General features: G+C 36.0%; 1 long non-coding RNA gene across 1 annotated transcript; it reads left to right on the top strand.

The window, feature by feature from the left end:
- Window positions 1–399: 399 nt before the first annotated feature.
- Window positions 400–16,083, top strand: LOC123391948. The gene is made up of 2 exons (XR_006606633.1): window positions 400–691; window positions 15,677–16,083. It is a non-coding gene; the product is annotated as an uncharacterized LOC123391948 (long non-coding RNA).
- The last annotated feature ends 7,250 nt before the right edge of the window (window positions 16,084–23,333 follow it).

Below are 23,333 nucleotides of genomic sequence, written 5' to 3'. Positions count from 1 at the left end.
ATAATTATATACTAAATATAATATTTTTTGTTAAGCCCCATATCAAGATACTAAATACCCTTCCATTTACCCAAATGTATCAACCAAATTTGGTCATTTCTGCGTCCTACAATGTCAAAAGATTGGAGAGCAATGTTATTGGTGCTATAGCAGTGAGTGAGACAAAGTCTGTTTTCTTAAAGCTTTCATTCTTATGGAAGGAAAGGAAAATAAATGCTTAAACAAGAAAAAAATCAGAGAGTTATAAATGTTACAAAGAAATATGAAATAGGTTGTTTATTAGGCAGTAATGGGTGGCTTCCTTCAACATGTGTTCCATAAAGATCTCTGTTAAGAGGTAACACTTACAGTGGGATCTGAAGACTAGAGGAAGATCAGAAGGATGGGTATTAGGGCAGAAGGAATAACCGGGTTCAAGACACGGGGAAAATACTTGGTCTGTCACAAGAAAAAGAAGGCCAGTGTGGTTGCAACATTGTAGGCAAGAGGGAAGCAGAAGAGATGAACTTGGAAAGATCAGCAGGGTCACACTATGTGAGACCACAGCAAGGAACTAATTCTGAGCATGACGGGAAACTATTGAAGGTTTTTCCTGGGGATGTGGCGGCATAGAACTGGTGTTAAATGCATGGCCTCTGGAGTCAACCAGCTTGCAGATCCCAGCTCTGCTATTTCCCAGCTATGTGATATGGTAAGTTATTTTACTTCCCTGGGCCTCAGTTTCCTCATTGTAAAATATAGATGACAATATCAATAAAGTATGCAGGTTTGTTGTGAGAATTAAAGTATTATTTGTAGAGAAGATAATAGCATAAGATACTGCAAATATTAAACTGTGTTTTGCCAGATAGTCATTATCTTGAATTTTTATGCAGACTTCCTTAACCCAACCCCATATTTGAGATTTTGCAGAAGTCAAACCTATATTTTTTCAGTGAAAAAATAAATAAAAATAAAAAACCCTCTGATCCTATAATTGAATACTTACAAACCTGATTCTATTTTGCCTTGCCATTGACTTCTCTCTATATAAAAATATTTTTGCAAATAAATTTAATTTTCATAACATTTTAAAGCAATGTGAATGGGGAAATTATTTATATCCTTTTCTAAATTATACCCCTTTCTAAAAATATGTTAACTTTCTAAGATTTCAATGTCATTGGTAAATATGTAAAGATTTTTGCATGGACTTTCATTTTGGATCCAAATGAATATGGTAAATATTAAATCATCACTTAACATTATTAAATCAAAATAAGTTGTTTTTGAAGAAAAAAATCTTGCTTTTTCACAGCTGCTTATGTAGTCATATAAATGAAGTAGAGGTAAATTATATACTAAATTTAGCCTTGGTTAGAGATTGTGTTTGTATTTAGACAAGAATATGGGAAAAGAGGAAGAATGAACAGGATGAGAATTTAGGAGTCCTGTATTCTATTCTTAGCTGTTAAAATAAGATATCTCACAAACAAAGTTTCAGAATCATGTTTGGCCTAGTTTTTCATCTGTAAACTGAAAGACTAGAATAAAATTATCATCCCTACTTACAGAGAAGGAATTTGAGGCAAGATAAGTTTAAGTAATTTTCCCGATGTCACACAGCTAGTAAATATTTAGAAAGAGAGGCAGGCTTTTGCTTTCATTTTTAGAAGGATTCTGTTTGATAACTGATGCTGCTGTCTATTTTACATTTCTCATTTTTCTTCAGTATTATACTATTTTCAGTGAAGAATTTTTCAGTAAGGCATTACATTTATGAAAATTTTAAAAATTATCACATGAAATACACCTATGAATGTACCCTAGCAGTTTCTTGATTTTAAACAAGCAAAAACATTTTAGAAGTTATAAAGTCACTCTCCTGTTGAAAAGAGAGAGCATAAGCAAGCTATAAAAAGTCTGCCAAATTTTTCTATTAGTAATAGAGTTCTGCAGAGTGACAGTTTACATGATATTGTATTGGAAATACAATAATGGAAACATGTAAAAAAAAAGTAACATTGGAAACGTGAAGATTAAGTTTCACTTTATATATGTGGGAATTGATGTATGATAGGAAAAAGCAGTTTCAGCAAATGTAATTTGAGTTTTTAACCACAAATGATAGTTGAAACAAAGTGCAAAGGAATCTACTTATCTTCCTTAAATATATAAGAAGTTCTAGCTTCAAGATACATTTTTCTCAGAACAATCATCTAAGCTTAGTGCATCGATGTAAATTTAGTCTCCAGCTAAGGGCTAACTTCTGAAATGATGGGAAAAACAAGCACAGATTTCTTTCTTTTCACTTGACTGAGTCTGGGTTGTACCTTATAGTGGTGGTGGTGGTGGTGGTAGTGTGAGTGCCCCTGAGTGGGCATGGGAGTGGAAGTTAGTCATTAAGGATGTGGACCCTCAGCTGTGTAGGTAGTGCCCTCTGCTGGTCACTAATCACGTGCATCAAGACTCTTCGGAAAAGGAAGTTGAAAAAAAAAAATTACCCTTATTACCCTAAAATAAGCATTCAATTTTAGACTGCGTATTAAATTTATTTTTCTAAGCCTAAGGTATAATATTAAAGGAATAAGGGGTCTTTTATTTGTAATACCTAAGTCAGTTTATCACATGACTTTGATTATGGTTAACATAAAGATTTATAGCAGAATTTTAAAAAAATTGTTATGTAGAAATACAACTTTCTAAAAAATAATTATTTGAATAGCAAAAAATATAATGATGAGTTTCCTTTAAATATCCACTACTCATAGGGATGCTTAAAATTTTTTAATTGTTATTCTACTCATATTAAATGCTTACAATAATTCAACTTAAACACACAGTTTGGATATACCTCTTATTAAGAAAAAAAATCTAGTTCTCCACATGTTACTATAAGTCTTACAAGGAAACCAAACCGAGATTGGTTGAGCAAGGCTTATTACAACATGGAGAAGAGCTTCTTCATTGCCTCCTGCCCCAGTCAGAGCCAGTCTGGGCACTGGACCAATGTTGAGGTGGTAGGTGAGTAACAGATAGCTCAAAATGTGGGTTTCAGGTAATAGTGCTGATGAATCTGATATCTATACCTGGAAACCACTCTTTCTGAATCACTCCAATTTCCTCTTAAGGAAACCAGGGGCAAGGGTTCTGAACTCCAGTTTTTTTCAGAGGATAGTTGATAAGAATGTTCTCCCTTTACTTACTACAGGTACAAATCCTGTGTAACTTAGACACCTTTCATTAAAGACCAGAAAGCAGGACAATCCATTCTGGTCCTGTACCTCTTGGGGAAAGTATTACCTTTTATTGCCTTTAGAGTAATCATGGAAACATTGATCATAATGCATATATTGAAGCTAAGAAAGGAGAGAGCAAGGACTAGTCACTCACAGTGGTTTACAAATGACAGATCTTAGGGAGTATTGTCCATTGCTCTAGTGTGCATACATAACCACTAGTTCAACTGTTAAAGAGACTTCCAGTCACACACTGGAAGGGAAAAAACGCCAGCGCAATGTCAAGTAGAATAATTAGAGAAAAACAGCATACTAGACTCCGTTCTGACCACAAGTCCCTGGATATGGCTGCCATTGACGTGAGTGAATGAGATTCATGCCAGTAGAAACAAAGTCGGGCTCAGAGAGTTGCCTTAACTCCAGTTAGCAGAGTTGTAGGGGAGTCAGTCAGTCATTCAGTCAACATTTTCCTTCACTTAGCGTGTAAAATCAGAATTAGTGTTGATTCTTTTTTAAAGAAAGCAATGAACACTTTCTTGTGGAGCATAAGGAATAACATGGAGGACATTAGGAGAAGGAGAGGAAAAGTAAATTGGGGGAAATCAGAGGGGGAGACAAAGCATGAGAGACTGTGGACTCCGAGAAACAAGCTGAAGGTTTTAGAGGTGTGGGAGGGTGGGTATAGGTGAGCCTGGTGGTGGGTATTAAGGAGGGCATGTATTACATGGAGCACTGTGTGTGGTGCATAAACAATGACTCTTGGAACACTGAAAAAAATAAAATAAAATTTAAAAAATAAAATCACCATATCCCTTCCTTTAAAAAGAAAAAGAAAGAAAGAAATGAACAAGAAGAAGCTGTGATTTTCATCTCCCTAAACCTGGGATACGATGGGTGTAGTACAAATGTGTGTGCATTTGGGAGTATGATAGACACATGTGTAGCAGAAACACACAAGCTCATGAGAAATGTGTCCTTCAGAAAATCTTTGGGCTTCATTTTCTTTTCTGTAAAAAGAAGGGATTTATGCTAGTTAACTGTAATGTTTCTTATAGGTCTAAAATTCTAGGAGTCTGGATATTCAGCTGGTTTTACTTGTGTATAAAAATGTTTTTGAAGAGAGATTGAGAAATTTTGGAATTGGCAGAATGATGAAAATCTGCCAGATCTCCCTTAAGGAAGTTTAATGAGGAAATGGATCTTGTTTGTGTAGATGCTTATCTAAATTTGGCACCTAATATGTAAGTTATCTTCTGATAACTGATAGAAATGTTTTCTTTAAATTCTTTTTTTTTTTTTCTGAGTTGGCAAAGCCTTACATAGAGTTTTGAAAGAGAGAAAGGGCTGAGTTTGAGAGGATTGAATTGGGTATAACTAGGGAAATCACAAGGTTTAGGATTTTAGAGTGAGAAGGTCACTTGAAATTAATGAATGGAGTTTTCAACCCAAGCATGAATCCTGTCCTGAAGAGTTTGGATAGGTTTTAGGGTGAATACATGCTCAAAGTAGGATAATATCATAGATATGAAGTATTTGAACATGAGTCAGAGTTAGCCAGATAAATAAAGGTGAAAAAGAAACTTGAGAGAGAACACCCTGACCAAAGGGAAAAGGATATAAAAAAGCATGAGGGTGAGGAGACATGACAGGCATCTTGTATTATGAAAGGAAATAGTGGCACAAGTGACTGGAAAAATGGTATTTGTGTCATGTTTTGTGTTGAGCTAGGAATCTTCGGATTTATTCTATTACCAGTAAGGGTTTTAAACAAACTAGAGGTACAGTTAGATTTACATTTTTGATAGAGCAGCCCAAGTACAACATGGAGAATGTATTTGAAGGTGGCTGGACTAGAAGTAGGGTCTTTCACAGAGATTATTAGAGCTAGGATCTAGGGCAGGGTGGAAGTAATAGGGGAGAAGGAGAAAATAAAGAATAGAAATTTTTGGAAAGTCAAATCAGCAGAATTTGTTTAATTGCTTGCTTTTCAAAAATAGTAGAGAAGACCTACAGATTTTTGGTTCGGGTAACCATCAACATAAGGGGAAAAAAGGGTGGTAGATGAAGGGAAATACGGTAAGTAAGCACATGGCCTTGGGCAGATTGAATCTGGGTTGCATGTGGGGTATTTATGTAGCTCTAATTGACGCCCTGTTTAAGCGGGAGCGGGGAGGGGGGGTGGGTGGAGAAGACACAGAGTCCGAAGAAATTGATACTACTGTCAAAGACTGAAGAGTGCCCAATCATAAGGTTTGAATTATTTGATAGGATTGAGTTTAGATAAGTTCATGAAAAGATCACATGATAGGTAAAACATACAACTTTTATTTTTTAGTGAGTCTGAATTTTTAAATTTTATTTTATTTATTTACTTGACAGAAATCACAAGCAGGTGGAGAGGCAGGCAGAGAGAGAGAGAGAGCAGGAAGCAGGCTCCCCGCTGAGCAGAGAGCCCGATGGGGGGCTCTATCCCAGAACTCTGGTATCATGTCCTGAGCGGAAGGCAGCGGCTTTAACCCGCTGAGCCACCCAGGCGCCCCTGAGTCTGAATTTTTTGAGCTATTTAATTGCTCCCACTACTTAGTAAAAATCTTTAGCATATTCAAGTAATGGTGACTATAATTATTATTACTAATTAGAATTTAACATCACCTTGGAATTGGAGAAAAAAAAATGGGACATAAAAATTCTTGTTTCTTCCAAAATCAGAGTCCATAATACTCCATGTATGAATTATGAAATTAAATCATGTTCTCATGATTAAGTATCTGCTAGGTTAAGAAAGAGAAAAAATAGACAGAGCTAGGTTAAGCATGGAGGACATTTCTGAAACAGATGGACTTGTTTGGTTTTGAAAGTATTGCACGGAAGCACATGGAGGTCTGAAAAGGCAGGTGGGGATGGACTAAAAAAGGACTCATGAGGCCAAGGATTATGGACTTGATCTTGTAGGCATGGACTGTTTCAACATGAAGAGACTTGAACAGATAGGAGTTTTTCTGATTTTGATGATGGCATCTGTGTAACGACATACTGAAGCATGGAGAGGTTATAGTCACCGAGGTTAGAGACTAAAGCAGTGGTAATGGAGCAGGAACATGATGGAGGAAAAAACCAAGAACCGATGTTGTCTGACCCAGGGTAGTGATGGGTGGAAGACAAGTTACAATACTCTGAGGCTTCTAGCTTGACGTAAAATCGTCTCTTCATGGTGAATGATTACTTCACTTTCTTCAAACTTCGCTGTGAAACATTTCATCTATTTTTTTTTTTTTTTATGAGATAGATGAGTGATTGGAACTTTTAATCTTTGGGTTTCCCATTACTAGATAACTAAATGCAAATCATACCATTGTTCTCACCAATTTTCACAGGTAATATTAATCCTGAACTAAATATTATCCTTTTTTTTTAAAGATTTTATTTATGTATACATAAGTAGAGATCACAAGTAGGCAGAGAGGCAGGCATAGAGAGAGAGAGGAGGAAGCAGGCTCCCTGCTGAGCAGAGAGCCCAATGTGGGGCTCGATCCCAGGACCCTGGGATCATGACCCGAGCCGAAGGCAGAGGCTTTAACCCACTGAGCCACCCGGGCGCCCCTAAATATTATCCTTCTTGGTAGAAGATATTTATTATTGCTTTTTTCATCATCTTGTTTCCATTAACATCACTGGTGACACTTTTGGTTGTAATGCTTACACTTACTAATATTTGTTTAATACAGGAATATTTAGAAGTGGCTCTGGGTTAAAGTTAGCAATATTAGAACAAAAATGGTTTAAAAATCTATGCTCTATAAAGCAGTGATTGTCTGGAAATGCTTTGAGGATGCATGACATTTTCTTTTAGTCACTAATTCTTTTTAATTTTATAATCTGGATTTAGATCCAGATGCTGTTAACTTAGTTGGGCTTATATGGCAGTGTTTCTCATTGTTTTAAGCCCAAGTGGCTTTAAGATATATACATTTCATACAAACATACATACACTTCAACTGTGAATTATGACCCAGTAATTTCCTTCATCTTCTGGAATTCCCAAAACAGCCTGACAAATTGTCTTGTTTCAATTTTTCCAGAGTTTCATTTTACATTGGGGTTAAATGCTCTCCTGGCACAGATTTTTCTTTTGTAATGCAAATTTATTCCCCGGAGTAGCAGCTCTCAAATTTTTTGGCTCCAGACCTTTTTATATGTTTTACATTTCTGCACTGCACTTAAATGTTTGACTCAGTAATAAACTGGATATTCATATCTGCTTCTGCTTTCAATCTGTTGCAATATGTTGTTTGATTGAAGTATGGGGGGGCGGATATCTGGCTTTACACAGTTATGTAGTTGAAAAAGGGTGATGCATTTTAACAGACTTTTCAGATAACTGTGTACATGCTTTCATTCAATACCAAAACTTGAGAGTAGTTTCTCAAAGGCTGATTACAATGTGGGATCTGAAAATGGAGCCCTATACCTTCTATATTCCGTTACATTAAAATCTATTGGTTTATCTTGCATTTTGAGTGAATCTTTTATCCATCCACGATTCAGTCACATAATGCATAGGTTACTTGGAACATATTGTTCACTGAGTTACGAAGATGTACCAAACATGGACATATTTCATGATTCACTATTACTCGTCATGTGGCTTCTGGAAAACTCCTCTGTACACTTGTGTGAGAGTGTCTGAGAAAATGGTAAATAATATGTTGGTGATGGTTAAGAGAACCCCCGTAAGGGCTTGGGGACCCATAAGCGTGTGGACCACACTAATATTGTGAGACAATTGGCTTCTTTTTAAAAAGAAAATGAAACTGTTGGCAAAGTTTTGTTTGGCTCATCTATGTTCTCCTTTCTCTTTTCATTTACTAAGAAAATGAAAATAAGAGGTGTCAGTAGGTTTAGGAAGCCTAGTAGAACACGCCTCTGACATCTTGGGTTCCATTCCTCATGATAAAATGACTCATGTTTTTTATATGAAGGACTCATTTCACATAAATTAGACATAGCAGCCCCAATAGCCATTAGTATTTGTGTATTCTAACAAATATGACTCAGCTACTGCATAAAAAATATTTTCCTTGAAGAATGTGGCAAATACAAAGAATTCAGTATGTTATTAGAGAATAAATAGGAAAGAACCAGGATAAAATGTGTGATTATGGCTTTATTTGCAGATGGTATTTCTTAATTTTTTTCAAAAATTTATTTGTTTATGACAGGGAGAGATAGCGAGAGAGGAAACACAAGCATGGGGGAGCTGGAGACGGAGAAGCAGGCTCCCCGCTGAGCAGGTAGCCTACATGGGGCTGGATACCAAGACTAGATCCCAGGATGCTGGGATCACAACCCAAACTGAAGGCAGGCGCTTAATGACTGAGCCACCCAGACACCCCAATTATGACTTTTTAAAATCTTCTAGTGTTTAGATATAATGGGTGTGAATATAGTTAAATTCCATTTTCCTTTTCCATGGAGACTAAATATGAGCTCCATGTTGAATAGGGTATGAAAAGTTTCCATTGTCTCACATCTTGTTTAATTCTTAAATAAGCATAGTGTATTTGCTAATTATCAGATGGCATCTAATGGCAAATAATTTAATCATTCCAGAAAACTAGCTGATCATTATGGTCTTTTATTGACTAACTTGTATGCAAATATTGAATGATATTTATAAGCATACATACATGCATAGGAACTGAAGTATTAAATGATATATTTTTTCCCCTCTGAAGGAAAACAATAGATGTGACGTTTGCCTGGTTTTTGGTTTACTGTTCTGAAAACAAGAGACATATATTCACTAATAAGGAAGCAAATTTATCAAACTGGAGAGAAAAAGAACTCCATACTTTTTAAATTGGTCTTATTTAAAAGAAGTCTCCATTTCTTGAGTAGTCATTTAGAAAACACAATTCCAGTTGCATAGATCTTTGTAAAAGAAGATTTGAAAGTCATTTAGTATAGTTCTTTTTTTTTTTTCAAACTTTTGGATTTCATGCACAAAAAAATACACTTTAATACAAAAGAAAAGGATTTGATTTTTATCACCAACTCCTTATTTGGCTAAGACATTAAAAACGAACAAACAAGATGCAAACAAACTATTAATATGTGCTTATTTGCAACACTACTTATCAAGGTCTGGGGAACCATATGTTATAAAACAACAATAAAGAGAAGGTTGGAGCGTGACTCTGGACAGTAGCATTAATACTACTGGTGAAATTACAGACTAGTCCCAAATATGACTAATAATTTATGAACTTGTTAAAATGGATATTTTATCATTCGCTTGTTAATATGATTTCACTGATGACGGATTCCAAGCTGAATATGTGAATCTCCTGCACGCAGTCTTCACCTCCTTCTCCCTTCCCTTCCCTTCACTATACAACAATACCAATAAAACATAAAATATTCAATCAAATGGCTATTCTTTTTATATAAAACACTATAAAAGTGATTTGACATTACTTGAATCACTGGGGTTTTTTTCCCTTATCGTGGCATCAATATATACATATATATTAAAGCATAGGTCTGTATGTGGATTTTAAGGAAATTTTCTGTATATATTACATTTAGCTTGCCCTGTTAAAAAAGAATTATGTCAATAAGCAAAGTAGATTTACGAAAAATAATGGTGTTCATAGGGTAGTTATGTATTGAACAAACACATCTTAAAAATATATATATATTTCTGTCACCCTGAAATCTAGGCAGGGATTTGTGCCTGTATACAAAATAGAGAAGTTTTGAATTGGTTTCCCCAAAATCTGTAGGCACACATTTCTAGGACTTATTCTTTCTACGAGGGAAATCCAATAGTATTTCGCGATTCAACCAAACAAAGACTAATATCTATCTTTTTTTTTTTTCTGCTGAGGACATATAGTCTGCTCCCTTGTCACATAATCTTTAAATCACTTACTCTTTACTTATTAATTCCCTGGAAAAGGTGTCAATTTTACATCTCTTGTTTTCAAAATCTATAGAATTCTTCATAGTATTATGAATTATCCTACATGTAATGCAATTTTAAGTTAGCCCCAGTAAACAATAGAACTCAGATATCAAACATGTAATTTCATGTGCAGAACAATGTTTAACAAAATAGCTTTGTCTAAAGAATAAATTATGGGGCGCCTGGGTGGCTCAGTGGGTTAAGCCTCTGCCTTCGGCTCAGGTCATGATCTCAGGGTCTTGGGATCAAGCCCTGCATCGGGCTTTCTGCTCAGCAGGGAGTCTGCTTCCCTCTCTCTCTCTGCCTGCCTCTCTGCCTACTTGTGATTTCTCTCTCTGTCAAATAAATAAATAAATAAAATCTTTAAAAAAGAAAAGAATAAATTATGAGGCAGTGGACTCTGAAAACATAGGCAAAACTTTTAAGCATGATAACAAGAAAAAGTTCAGCTAAAAGATGAGGGAAAGGACACTAACACCCTGAATAATTTAACTCCCTGGGTCGGAGTGAGTAAGGTAATGCTAAGTTCTCTCTGTTGCACTACAAATAGTATCTTGTATATTTTTCTTTTTTTAATAAATTATTCAAAAAGTTATGTTTACTTAGTGCTGGTGTACATCTTTTGTCTAAGACATATACCACGTTTTGGTTCATTTAAGAATGAACTGGTTCATTCCAGTTACACAGTTTCCCTCATCCTCTTTCCCCCAACCTGCATATATTCTTCTTTCCATAGTGTTTACCGAGATCATAAGAGACAGTTATTCAGAACTTCTTGCCTGCTTTGCTTCTTGGTTGAAGCATAGTATACATCCTCAAATGTGAATAGAGTTATGTCAAACTGCCTTGAAGTGGGGGCAGCAAAGGCTTTTATGTCTATTTGTGAGAGCTGATTAGAGCATCTCTTTCCCATCTTCCAGACACTTTTTCATCTTTGTTTCTGCTCACCACATTCATTGCTATATTTTAACTCCTCTGTTGTTTTCTCACTTCTCTGTGAGCCTTCCTTTCTGTAAGCACAAAGGTTCTCATTTCTGTTTTTGTTTATTGTGGTCATAATCCATTATTAATACTTCAATTAATTATTAAATACTTTATTAATATATCCATTAATTCAAGGAAATGAATATTAATTGAATGCATATTATGCTATAAGCATAGGATATAGTGGTGGAAAGACAGCTCTGGTCCTTGCCCCCACATTGCTTCTGAATCAGACAACTCAATGTAACTATAAATGTTAGATGCCTTGAGTGCAATGATGTGAATGCACATAGTCCGAACATCTAACCCAGACTAGGAAGATTCAAGAAGGCTTCCTGTTGGAGATGATGACTAGCATAAGTTGGCCGAAAAATAAGTAGAAGTTTAAAAGTTTACAAGGCAAAAGGGGGTCAGGAAAAACTAAGAGATGTTCTAAGTACAACTTATGCGAAGGCTGTGAAATCAGAGAACATGGCAGGTTTGAGGAAGGAATTTGATAAAGCTGGGAATAACGTGCATGAAGGAAGATCTTAAGAAAAATAAGTGAGGCAAAGCCAAGGCTAAGGTTAATTAATGAATTTGTTTTTATATTTATTTTTATTTTGCACCATTTATAAATTGTTTGCCATTTTAAGAGGTGTGTCCTAAGGGCTAGGACAAGTCAATAAAGTGTTTTAAGCAGTAGACTGTTAAAAGCTATTTGAGTTTTAAAGTCAAGGCTGAAATGTGTGAAGTGATTGGAAGAGCCATTACCAGCAGTAAGGTGATCAGACTAGCAGAGGAGTCCAGGCAAAAAATGAATGGAAGCTGGAGTTAGGGCAGTAGAAATGGAGGGAAGGGAAGAACAAGAGCAATATTTAGGGGTGCCTGGGGGACTCAGTGGGTTAAAGCCTCTGCCTTCGCCTCAGGTCATGATCTCAGGGTCCTGGGATTGAGCCTCGCATCGGGCTCTCTGCTCAGCGGCGAGCCTGCTTCCTCCTCTGTCTCTGCCTACCTGTGATCTCTCTCAAATAAATAAATAAAATCTTTTTAAAAAGGAGTAATATTTAAAGATTTAAGGAGTAACTGCAATAAGATAAATGAATCAAAAGAGGAAGAAGTCAAAGATAATAGCCAGAGTTTTGTCTCAGGAAGCTGAATGAATGGAAAAGGTTTTAACTTTGACAGAGAACACTGAGAAAACACACTTGGAGGACATAGAAATGTATAAATACAAATTTGAGAATACTGAATTTTAGTTGCCAGTGTGACATGTTAGTGCAGCTGGTGCATCAGAATCTCAAGAGATAGCTCAGTGGTGAAGACAGACATTTCAAACACCAAGGCACATGCCAGCTGAAATAATAGAGACTGGGTGAGGCGGGGGGCCTCATGGTTTGCGAAGTAAGAGACAAGCAAGGAATAGAGCTCCAAGGAACACCAATATTTGGTGGGTATAAAGAGGAAAAATAATAATTTGAAAAAAACAAAATGAACAGAATGACCATTTAAGGTGGATGGGACAGTCAAGAAGGAATTTCTTCTCAGTGAAGGGAAGGAATAAATTGTTTCAAGAATTAAGGCATGGATAAAACCACATGTTATAAAGTAGGTAAAATTATTCCAAGAGTATGAACCAGTTCCATTTTTTCCCTTATGGAGAAAGCGCTGTTAATGAACTCCAACAGTACTATTCAGTTTCGGAAGTATAGAAAGTATAAAATTCACGTAGAACCTAACACAATACTATTGAATCAATAGACATTTAGAATATTATTTCTTAGCTGTGTATGAGAGTTTCAGTTTTTCTTTTTTTTTAAAGATTTTATTTATTTATTAGAGAGAGAGAGAGCACACAATTGGGGGTGGTAAGGATGGGGAAGAGGGAGAAGCTGACACCCCACTGAGCAAGGAGCTCAATGCGGGGCTTGATCCCAGGACCCTGAGATCATGGCCTGAGCTGAGTGCAGATGCTTAACCAACTGAGCCACCCAGTTGCCCCAAGAGTTTCAGTTTTTTCCTAACATTTGATATGGTCACTCTCTAAATTAAGTCATTCTTACATAGTCATAGCTCATGGTTTTTTTTTTTTTTTTTAAAGATTTTATTTATTTATTTGACAGAGATCACAAGTAGGCAGAGAGGCAGGCAGAGAGAAAGGAAGGGAAGCAGGCTCCCCACTGAGCAGAGAGCCCAATGAGGGGCTCAGTCCCAGGACCCTGGGATCATGACCTGAGCCAAAGGCAGAGGCCTTAACACACTGAGCCGCCCAGGCGCCCCATAGCTCATGGTTTTAATTTGCATTTCCCTAATGACTAATGACATTGGCTATCTTTTCACATGCATTTTTACCATCTATATATTTTCTTTGGTAAAGTAGTTAAATATTTCACCCATTTTACTTTTGGGTATTTCTTATAATTGAATTTTGGGAGTTCTTTATATATTCAATATACAAGTTATTTATATGATGTGAAAATATATTCTTTTAGTCTGTGGATTATCTTTTTATGTTTTTAATGTCTTTTGAAGTACAGAATTTTAAATTTTAATGAGATACAGTTTATTATTTTTTAAACTCTAGATTATTGTTTTGGCCATATATCTAAGACATTGGGCTAACTTGTTAGTGGTAATGTAAAATGGCACAATTACTTTGGAAAACTAATTTGGCAATGTCTTTAAAATTTAAACACTGATCTACCATATGCCATTCCAATTCTAGGTATTTACCTAAGAGAAATGAAAATATATGTTTGCACAAAGACTTAACACATAAATATTCATAACAACTTTATTTGTAATAGTCAAAACTGGAAATAACCCAAATATCCCTCAACAGTTGAATAAATGAACACATTGTACCATATCCATGCAATAGAATATCACCCACCAATAAAAAGTAGCAAGTTATTTTAATACGATTTTAATATCGGGGGATAATAAAATAATTGCATGGAGTGAAAAAAGCCAGACCAAAAAAATGAGTATATATTGTCTGATTTCATTAGTATAAGATTCTATAAATTGCAGCCATCCATAGTAATAGAAGAAGATGAGATGTTTCTTGGGGGGAGAGGGTAGGGCTATAAAGGGGTGGGAGGAAGATATTACAAAGAGGCATGAGGAAATTTTGGGGGATGACTGAATATGTTTATTATCTTAATTGTGGTGATGTTTTCATGAGCGTATTTCAGGTCAAAAATCATACATGTGCAGTTTATTGTTTGTTGATTAAACCCCAACAAAATTGTAAATACTATTTCTATACTTCAATATCAAAAAGACACCAACGGGGCACCGGGTGGCTCAGTGGGTTAAGCTTCTGCCTTTGGCTCAGGTCATGATCTCAGGGTCCTGGGATTGAACCCCGCATAGGGCTCTCTGCTCAGCGGGGAGCCTGCTTCCCCCACTCTCTCTCTATGCCTGCCTCTCTGTCTACTTGTGATCTCTCTATGTCGAGTAAATAAATAAAATATTTTTTAAGAAAATACACCAACTCAAATAAAAAAAAAAACACTGCTTGTTCTTGTGATTTGATCAGAGAATTTGCTCAAAATCAAAATATCATCAGTTTTGTGGGTTTGTTCAGTAGTTTTTAACTCAGAATATGAGAACTCCAAGAATGTATAATGAAGCCTTGAGAATGTGGTGACAAGTTACAAAATGTGTCCCTTTTGCCTCGAACTCTCAAACACTAAGTTGGAATCATGGCATTCAATCAAAAATATCTCTCTAGTTTCTAAGTAAACTTCCAGAAAATGATATTAAATATACTTTTTTTTTAATCTTTTTGTAAAGATCTGTTTTTCATGGATTTGGAAAATAGATTTTTTTTTACAAAGTTTACTTTTCTAATAAAATTTTCCCAGAAACAGATGTCTTAACAAAATTATATATTGGAAACTCTGAAAAATGACTTCACATCTGCAATTCCTGAAACATGTTTTAATATTTCACAAGTCTTTCGAGTCCTTTGCTTTTTTGTATGTCGTGTTTTTAAAAGAAACTCCATCTCAGTTTTCTCCATCTTTAACATTTGTCGTAACCTTAACACATCTAATATCATTTTTAAAAGATTTGTCGCACTTTTGCCTTTTGATGTGGGACATTTAATTTAAAAACATTCAAGTACTATGCCTTGTTGTATTTCACACCACAAGCTTAAAGTTATGTTATCTTTAAGTAAAAAATAATCATTATTTCTTTTATTAAAACTTTTTAATAGTTTAGGATAAAATTAACAATTCTCTCTCTGGTACTGAGGGATTGTGGTCAGAAGTAAAAGAAAGGAAATTAGTCCCTCAGTCTTCAAACAATTCCATATAGCAAGGAAGTATATGGGGAGGAGGCAGGATGAGCACACATTCCTGTTGGCCTGGGAGGGTCTTGGTTTGTCATTGTTGGGAGGTTTTTGTAGTTTTGTTATTGTTGATGTTGGCATAATTATCAGTAGCTGTTTCTTTAGTCTCAAGATTATTCTTGTTTTTTATTTTTTGTTGTTGTTGTTTTCCTATCTTTCTTTTAGGATTATCCTTGTTTTGAATGATGGAGTGGATCAGCTCTCCTTCACTGGCCTGAGCCACCTACCCCACAGTGGTCACAAGGGCTGGTTGCTGAAAAACTCAAAGATGGTCATTCCCAGGAGAAATGACCTCAGTTGCATCAGATTCAACATGATGGAAAGTCATGCTCCACTTTCCTAGGCTTCAGACCCAAGTAGCCAGAGGCTGAAAACCGACTAATGAAGCCAGGTTGACTCCCTCGCTCAAGGCAGGACCAACTCTGCATGGAATCAGACTAGAACTAGTCTCTACCTGAGACTTTACTTCTGACCACATCCTTGTTTATGTTCGTTTGTTTTCTACATTATACTGCTTCCCTTCCTCCCTTTCTCCTGAGATTTTTTGATCAATAAATGGCAAAAGAATCTTAGATGCTGCCTTTTGAGAATCTGATCGAGATGTGCTGGAACTTGTGTCCACAGACTGTAAAGATGGGACTCGGGAGTTAGACGCCTTGGTGGCTGGATGGCAGTGGGAGCCCAGTCACTGGTGGAAGGTGGAGTTTCTGGTCTATAGATTGCTTTGGCTTTGTGAATGCTGACATTTTCACCTGTGGTGAACTTAGATAAAGTGTAGGTAGGAGAGCATTGATTAACTGGTCAATGTCTATGATGTTTGAGAAGTACAGGGAAACTAGAAACTGTCTGTACCTATGCTTGGAATTGAGTGACTATTGCTTAACACTCTTTGTATATGAAAAAGAAAAACATGATAGGGTCAGATCTATTTATTATGAATTTAAAACAATGTGTGAAAGTTAAGAGTCCCACTTGGGAGTATTTAAAGACTCTCATCTCTTGAAGCCAGAGAGAGGACAGAGCTTAAAACCAGGCATAGTATTTGACTATAAAAGAGACAAAACTACTATCAGTTTAGTAAAGATTTCTATGCCAGTCATGGCTTTGATAGAAAGTATGATTCTGAGAATTGAAATGGGCATATATAGGGAGATAGACTCCTTGAACCCTCTGGATCTGCAAAAGTGGCCCCTCCTTTGTTGAGAAATAAGGCCTCCCTTGCTTAAAGACTATTCAGAGACCTCCAAGGAGGTTAGTGCCTTATAAGACAATGTTTTCCTCCTTCAACATCTTCCTTGATATACCTCATATCAAGGATATGACCATCAGGATCCATAACTGGGGCTAAATCTCAGGAGGAGCTGACTGGGGGAGTACTAGGCCTGACAGAGAAGAAGAAGAAGAGTTATACACCAAAGAAATGATAAAAATCTGGCTAACATGGACTGGCAGGAAATTCAGTGGTTTACATAATTACCTTAATAGTTTGAATTTGGAAGTATAAACAGTGGCATGATAAATAAACAAACTTCTGGATATCTAAAGATCACAAGTATTTTGCACCGTTTTTAATATAGTGCTTTGTTTTTTATTTTAGCTACAGGTATTTTTACATTTTCCAATTATGGCTTAGATAAATTAAATGGTCCAACTCAAGTTTAAGATCTTATCAAATAAATGGAAACTTAAACATAATTATTTGATAACTTTAATTATACTTTTATCAACGTCTATAAAATGAAAAGGAAATTATAATTAACGTCATTTTATTTCTGAATATATTCTCTCAGTATCTTATTATCTTAATATTCTGAAATGATTTTAATTATATCAAATTTTAAAAAAAACTTAGTTTTCCAAGAAGATCCCTGAAGGTAATGACTATATAACCAGATTTTCATAAACTCTACCTGATAAAGAAAATAATTTAATATATTTTTAATTTGATTCAAAAAGTGTCACAGCTGAATGCCAAACATATAATCTCTATATGTGCTCCTACAGAGTGGTGCCAGATAATGATTTTATGAATAAATAAAGAAATATACATTGTTTGATTAAAACAACCTTCTTTGGGCTAGAAATTCTGAACAGAAAAAAAAAATGGTTTGTGCGCAGATTGATATATTAATGCAAAGAAATAGAAAAAGAGAACCAGCTTATACGCCGTTATGGTGAACCTTTTCACTTTAAAATTCGATGTAATATCTCTGAGAATCTCTTCAGACTGCTCTATAGTCGTGATTTTCCATCTATGACCTTTGAGTGCTAAAGCTTCCTCAGTGGAATGTCAGTTGCAAGGAAAGGACAAGAAGCAGGGCCCTAGGCTTTCCGCTCTATATTGAATGAGAGCAGCTTCATTTTTATCTACCAAAAACACTGAACTTCTAAATAGGATTACATTTGAGGAAAGAAATAATTACACTTGAAAACCATTACCTTAGTTGATAGCTAGTCAAGAGGAAAATGATTATAGACTTTTGTCTCAATGGATTTTATCTGCTAAGCTGGGTCTTTTGCTTGGAGTAACAAATTAACCACCTCATCATCGCACTTTAATATGGCTTACAAGGATCCTCATGTATCTCCTACTACTTTCCATTACAAGCCTTCTGCTCTTCATCAAATTAGTGTCCTGAGCAACCCTGGCTGCACCTGTGTTTACGGCCAACCCTGTATCTTGCCCGCACTGATGTTCTCATCTGGAGCCTTTTTCAGGCCTATTGTATACATTGTTCTTATTATATATATCTTCTAATCCACTATTTGCATATATTTCTTTCTTAGTTTTGATTAAATAGCAGCCGTGTCTTGTCACGTAGACCCCTGGAACCCACATGGAAACATAATAGGTAAATGTCCACTGGAAGATTGCTGTGTTACACCTATGTCAGTACATTCTGAAACTCTTGCCTCCTAAATTACATTAGGAGATTTTTGCTCTTTTTAAAACATAAATTCCTATTTTGAAACAGTATTAGAGTTACAGAAGAGCTGCAAGTACAATGCAAGAACTTTTCCCCTGAGGAAAAGTTGCTAACCTGATGTCCAATCACCTCCATATTCTGTGTATTTCTTTTTTTACGTTATATGTATTATATATTGTATTCACGCAATAAAGCTAGCTAGAGAAAAAATGTAGTTAAAATCATTAGGACGAGGAAATACATTAACAGTGCTGTACTGTAAAAAAAATCCGTGTGTAAGTGGACTTGTGCAGTTCAGACTTGTGTTATTTAAGGGTCACTTATAAATCAAAAAGTGAGATGGCCAAAAATGGTATAATGTCAAGAGCCATTAGGGCAGAGTTATTAACACTATTGATGCTATGTGAGGCAAGTCTCTATATATTTCCATTTTTTTAGATTTTCTCTAGTGATAGTCCATAAATTTATGTATTTATAAAAGGATTGTACTTTTTCATTAGTTATTCCTTTTTTTAATTTAGTAATTCATCACTTACTGTAACACCCAGTGCTTGTCACAGTAAATGCCTTCCTTAATATCCATGACCCATCTAGCCCATCCCCCACTCATCTCCCTCCATTAACCCTCAGTTTGTTCTCCATTGTTAAGGGTCTCTTATGGTATACCTCCCTCTCTCTCTCTCTTTTTTCCCCTTCCCATATGTTTATCTCTTTTGTTTCTTAAATTCCATGTATAAGTGAAATCATATGGTATTTGTCTTTCTCCATGACTGACTTATTTCACTTAGCATAATACACTCTAGCTCCGTCCACCTTGGTGCAAATGAGAAGATTTCATTCTTTGTTGTGTCTGAGTAATATTCCACTGTGTCCCACATCTTCTTTATCTATTCATCAGTTGATGGACATTTGAACTCTTTCCATAATTTGGCTAGTGTTAATAATGCTGCTATAAACACTGGAGGACAATCACCCCTTCAAATTGTTATTTTTGTATCCTTTGGGTAAATGCCTCATAGTGCAATTGCTGAGTCATAGGGTAGTTCTAGTTTTAACTTTTTGAGGAACCTCCATACTATTTTCCAGAGTGACTCTACCAGTTTGCATTCCCACCAATAGTGTAAGAAGTTTCCTCTTTCACCATATCCTAGCCAACTCCTGTTGTCTTCTGTGTTGTTAATTTAAGCCATTCTGATAGGTGTGAGGTGATAACTCATCATGGTTTTGATTTGTGTTTCCCTGGTGATGAGTGATGTTGAACATCTTTTCATGTGCCTGTTAGCTCTCTGGATGTCTTCTTTGGAAAAATGTCCATTCATGTCTTCTGCCCATGCAGAAGCATTATTGCTAATGCAAATAATACAACTAACTGCATTATTTGTTTTTTTTTTGTTTGTTTGTTTTTTTTTTTTTTTTGGATGTTGAGTTTGTTATCAAGACCTTATGGTCTTTATAGATTTTGGATACCAACCCTTTATCAGATATGTTATTTGCAAATATCTTCTCCCATTCCATAGGTTGCCTTTTAGTTTTGTTGATTGTTGCCCTCACTCTGCAGAACTTTTTTATCTTTCCAGTGTGTATTTCTTTCTTTCTTTCTTTCTTTTTTTTTTTTTAAGATTTTAATTATTTATTTGGTAGGCAGAGAGATAGGCAGAGAGAGAGTGGGAAGCAGGCTCCCAACTGAGCTGAAAGCCCAATGCGGGGCTTGATCCCAGGACCCTGAGATCATGACCTGAGCCGAAGACAGAGGCTTAACCACTGAGCCACCCAAGTACCCTGTCCGTGTGTATTTCTTAAAAAGAGTTTCTCTCACACAATTGTAATACAACCATTAATTAGGAAATTAATGCTAATACATTTTTACCATTTAAATCTTAGACCCCATTCCAGTTTTGCCAAATGTCTCAATATTGTCCTTTATAACAAAGGTTTTGATTAAGAATTGTGTTCTATATTTTGTTTTCGTGTCTCTGTAGTCTCTATGATACTTTCAAGGATTATAGTTTTATTACTTTGCAAACTTCCCATAAATTCAGGTTTGCCTCATGTTTCTTCATGACTTAATTCAAGGTATGTATCTTTAGGAGGAATAGCACAGAAGTGATGCCGTGTTCTACTCATTGCATTCTGTTATGTGTCACATGATTTTAATGTTTCTTAACATTAATGTTACATATTTAGATCACTTGATTAAGAATGGTATCTGCCAAGCTTTTCTCCTGTAAAGTTATTCTTTATCTCTTTTTAATTAGTAAGCATATTATGGGGAGATTTGTTTTTTTAAGATTGATTTCTTTGAGAGAAAGAGAGTACGAGCAGGATGGGGAGAGGGACAGGGAATCTCAAGCAGACTCCATGCTGGGTGCAGAGCCCAGTGTGGACCTTGATCTCAGGACATCAAGATCATGGCCTGAGCTGAAACCAAGAGTCAGACACTTAACTTGCACCACCCAGGCCCTTTTCATGGGAAGATATTTTTAACTATGTAAATATCTAATTCCTTATGATAGTTTCCATTTGTTACTTTAGGTATATCAATATGAACTCATGGTTTCCTATTTTATTCAATGGGTTATAAGACAATACTGTTATTATTTGTTTTGATTCTCAATTGGTCTCAGATTTGTCCACCAAAGACCCTTCAAACTAGCTTCTGTGATTTTTTAATATCCCCATCACTCTTTGAATACTTGTTCTCTGGAATAAAATGATGTTCCAGGTTTATCTTCTATTCTCCTTGCCCAAGCCCTGAGCTCAGCCATTTCTCCAAGCAACCCTAGCTCTTGCAACTGGAGAATAATAATTAGAAGCCAGATTTAAGTGGAAGGTGTCCTCTTGTAATTGAGCTATCATTGCTTGCAGGCCACTCTGGAGGATAGAACTTACACACACACGCACACACGCACGTTCATACATATTTTATATCTATGTCTGAATCTATCAACATATATTGAAAACCATGCATTTCTTATCATCTTCAATTCTAACCCCAGACCACAGGATTCATTCTTCCTTTCTCTAATTCAGTGCTTATAATTCTTTTCTCTGACAATACCAATCTGGTCTCCATTATCTTTAATATATTTAATTGGCTCAGTAGCCTGTATATAACCAATTTTCCATTGCTGCTTGTACCCCATTCCCTGCTCACATGGCTTTGGCTGATTTCTTACACTTGCCTTCCCTCCCACTACTATGGACTTCTCTTTACTGGGCTCAGACTCTGACTCCTCCCCAGTCCAGGCTACCTCCATATGAGCACCTTCATTCTCCCTGTTTCATCTGCACTGCTGATGCTCTCTACACAGTTCTCTGACACCCACAGTTGGCTTCCTCTCCACATGGATACCTCCCTTACTATTTGGGCTCTGTCATGTCATCAAATTCTTCCCATGTGTGGTTAGCCTCAATCACTCCCACTGGACTCTGACACCAAATGACAAACTGTCCCTTTATAAAGATACCCTCCTCATCCTGCTCAACTCCTAAAACCCTGAGCCAGGCCACCTCTTCACATGGATTATTTACTTCTCACTTTGTTTAGACTCGGACTCCCCACTCCAAACTTTCCCTTTCTCTCCCCGTTGGGCATTGATAGCCTACACTGCTCACTCATGACATGTAGCTGCTTTCCTCACCTGCTTGGTCCTCAGCACTCCACACCAGGCTCTTCCCTCGCCTAGGTTCCTAACTTGCTCCGCCCAGCTTCAGAGTATTAGGACTGAATTATTCAGGAAGGAAATAGGAGGAGAGAGAAAAAGGAAGAGGAGAAATCTTTGATCTTTTTGCTTACTTACAGTCACCCCAAATTTCCTCTTTCTACTGTTTCTTTTTCTCTGGCCAAGGAGTCACTTCTAATTTACTTTGGTTCTTTTATCCCAGTGAATCTTTCAGCTTCCTAACCAAAGATCTCAACCCTGGCTTCTCTGTTATGTATTATTCTTATATGAAAGTCATTGCCAGATGAAACTTGACATCCTGGGTGTTTAATAGATACTGTTTAATTTTAATTCAGACCAATGTAAGAAATTGTTGGCTTAGCATATTGAACTCTGATTTGCATACTCTTATTTAGAAGTAGAATCCTGCAGGAGTTGGTAATATGTATCCTTATTTTATTCATTTAATTTCTTCGGGATGTTTTTATATTATACTGCAATAATACTTTAAAAGAGAGAAAAATCCAGCCCATCAACCAGTAAATATGATTTTAATGAACATGTGACTTTCATCCGCACTGAATTAACTAAAGTCATATATTATTTGGCATTATTTACTTGTATTCTTATAGCAGTGAAATGCTCAAATCATTGTGAGAGCTAAAATAAATATACAATAAAAATGTAAATACAAAGAGGTAATTTTCTGAGGTAGACAATATTCCTACAAGGGCTTTTTACTATGTTTATTCTTCATATAATTACAGTGGGAAAAATATATACCCATAAACCATGAAGTTTTATAATATAGTTTTAATGATGTTTGAGGAAGTATTTGGGATTCTGATATAAACATATGTTCTAATCAGTCCGTATTTATTCACTTCTAAAGAAACCAAGACACCACATACTAGACAGTTCCCCATTGTTGGGCACAATTACCCTGAAGATAGAGCAGAATTATAATGTGATAAATTAAGAAAATGAAGGGAGTTTGAATAGATATGCTGCTTTAAATAAGAGTGATATGATTACCTAAATGCATATTACCCTTTTCATGGAAAGACAACCTTTGTTGGCTTTCCTTACTATGAGTCAACAGAATTTCTTTCTCACTAATTTTAGTCAAAAATAGTCCAGTGACTGCATGAGATCCAATGGCTGAAACAAACCAAAGATTCCCAGCTATTTGAATTGCATCTGGTGGCAAAAGTCGTAAGATTTGCTCCACAG

Source organism: Mustela putorius, unplaced genomic scaffold (genome assembly GCF_011764305.1).
Source record: "Mustela putorius furo isolate JIRA1106 unplaced genomic scaffold, ASM1176430v1.1 tig00000407_pilon_pilon_pilon, whole genome shotgun sequence".
Taxonomy (NCBI): domain Eukaryota; kingdom Metazoa; phylum Chordata; class Mammalia; order Carnivora; family Mustelidae; genus Mustela; species Mustela putorius.
This window is presented reverse-complemented; position numbering and strand designations above follow the sequence as displayed.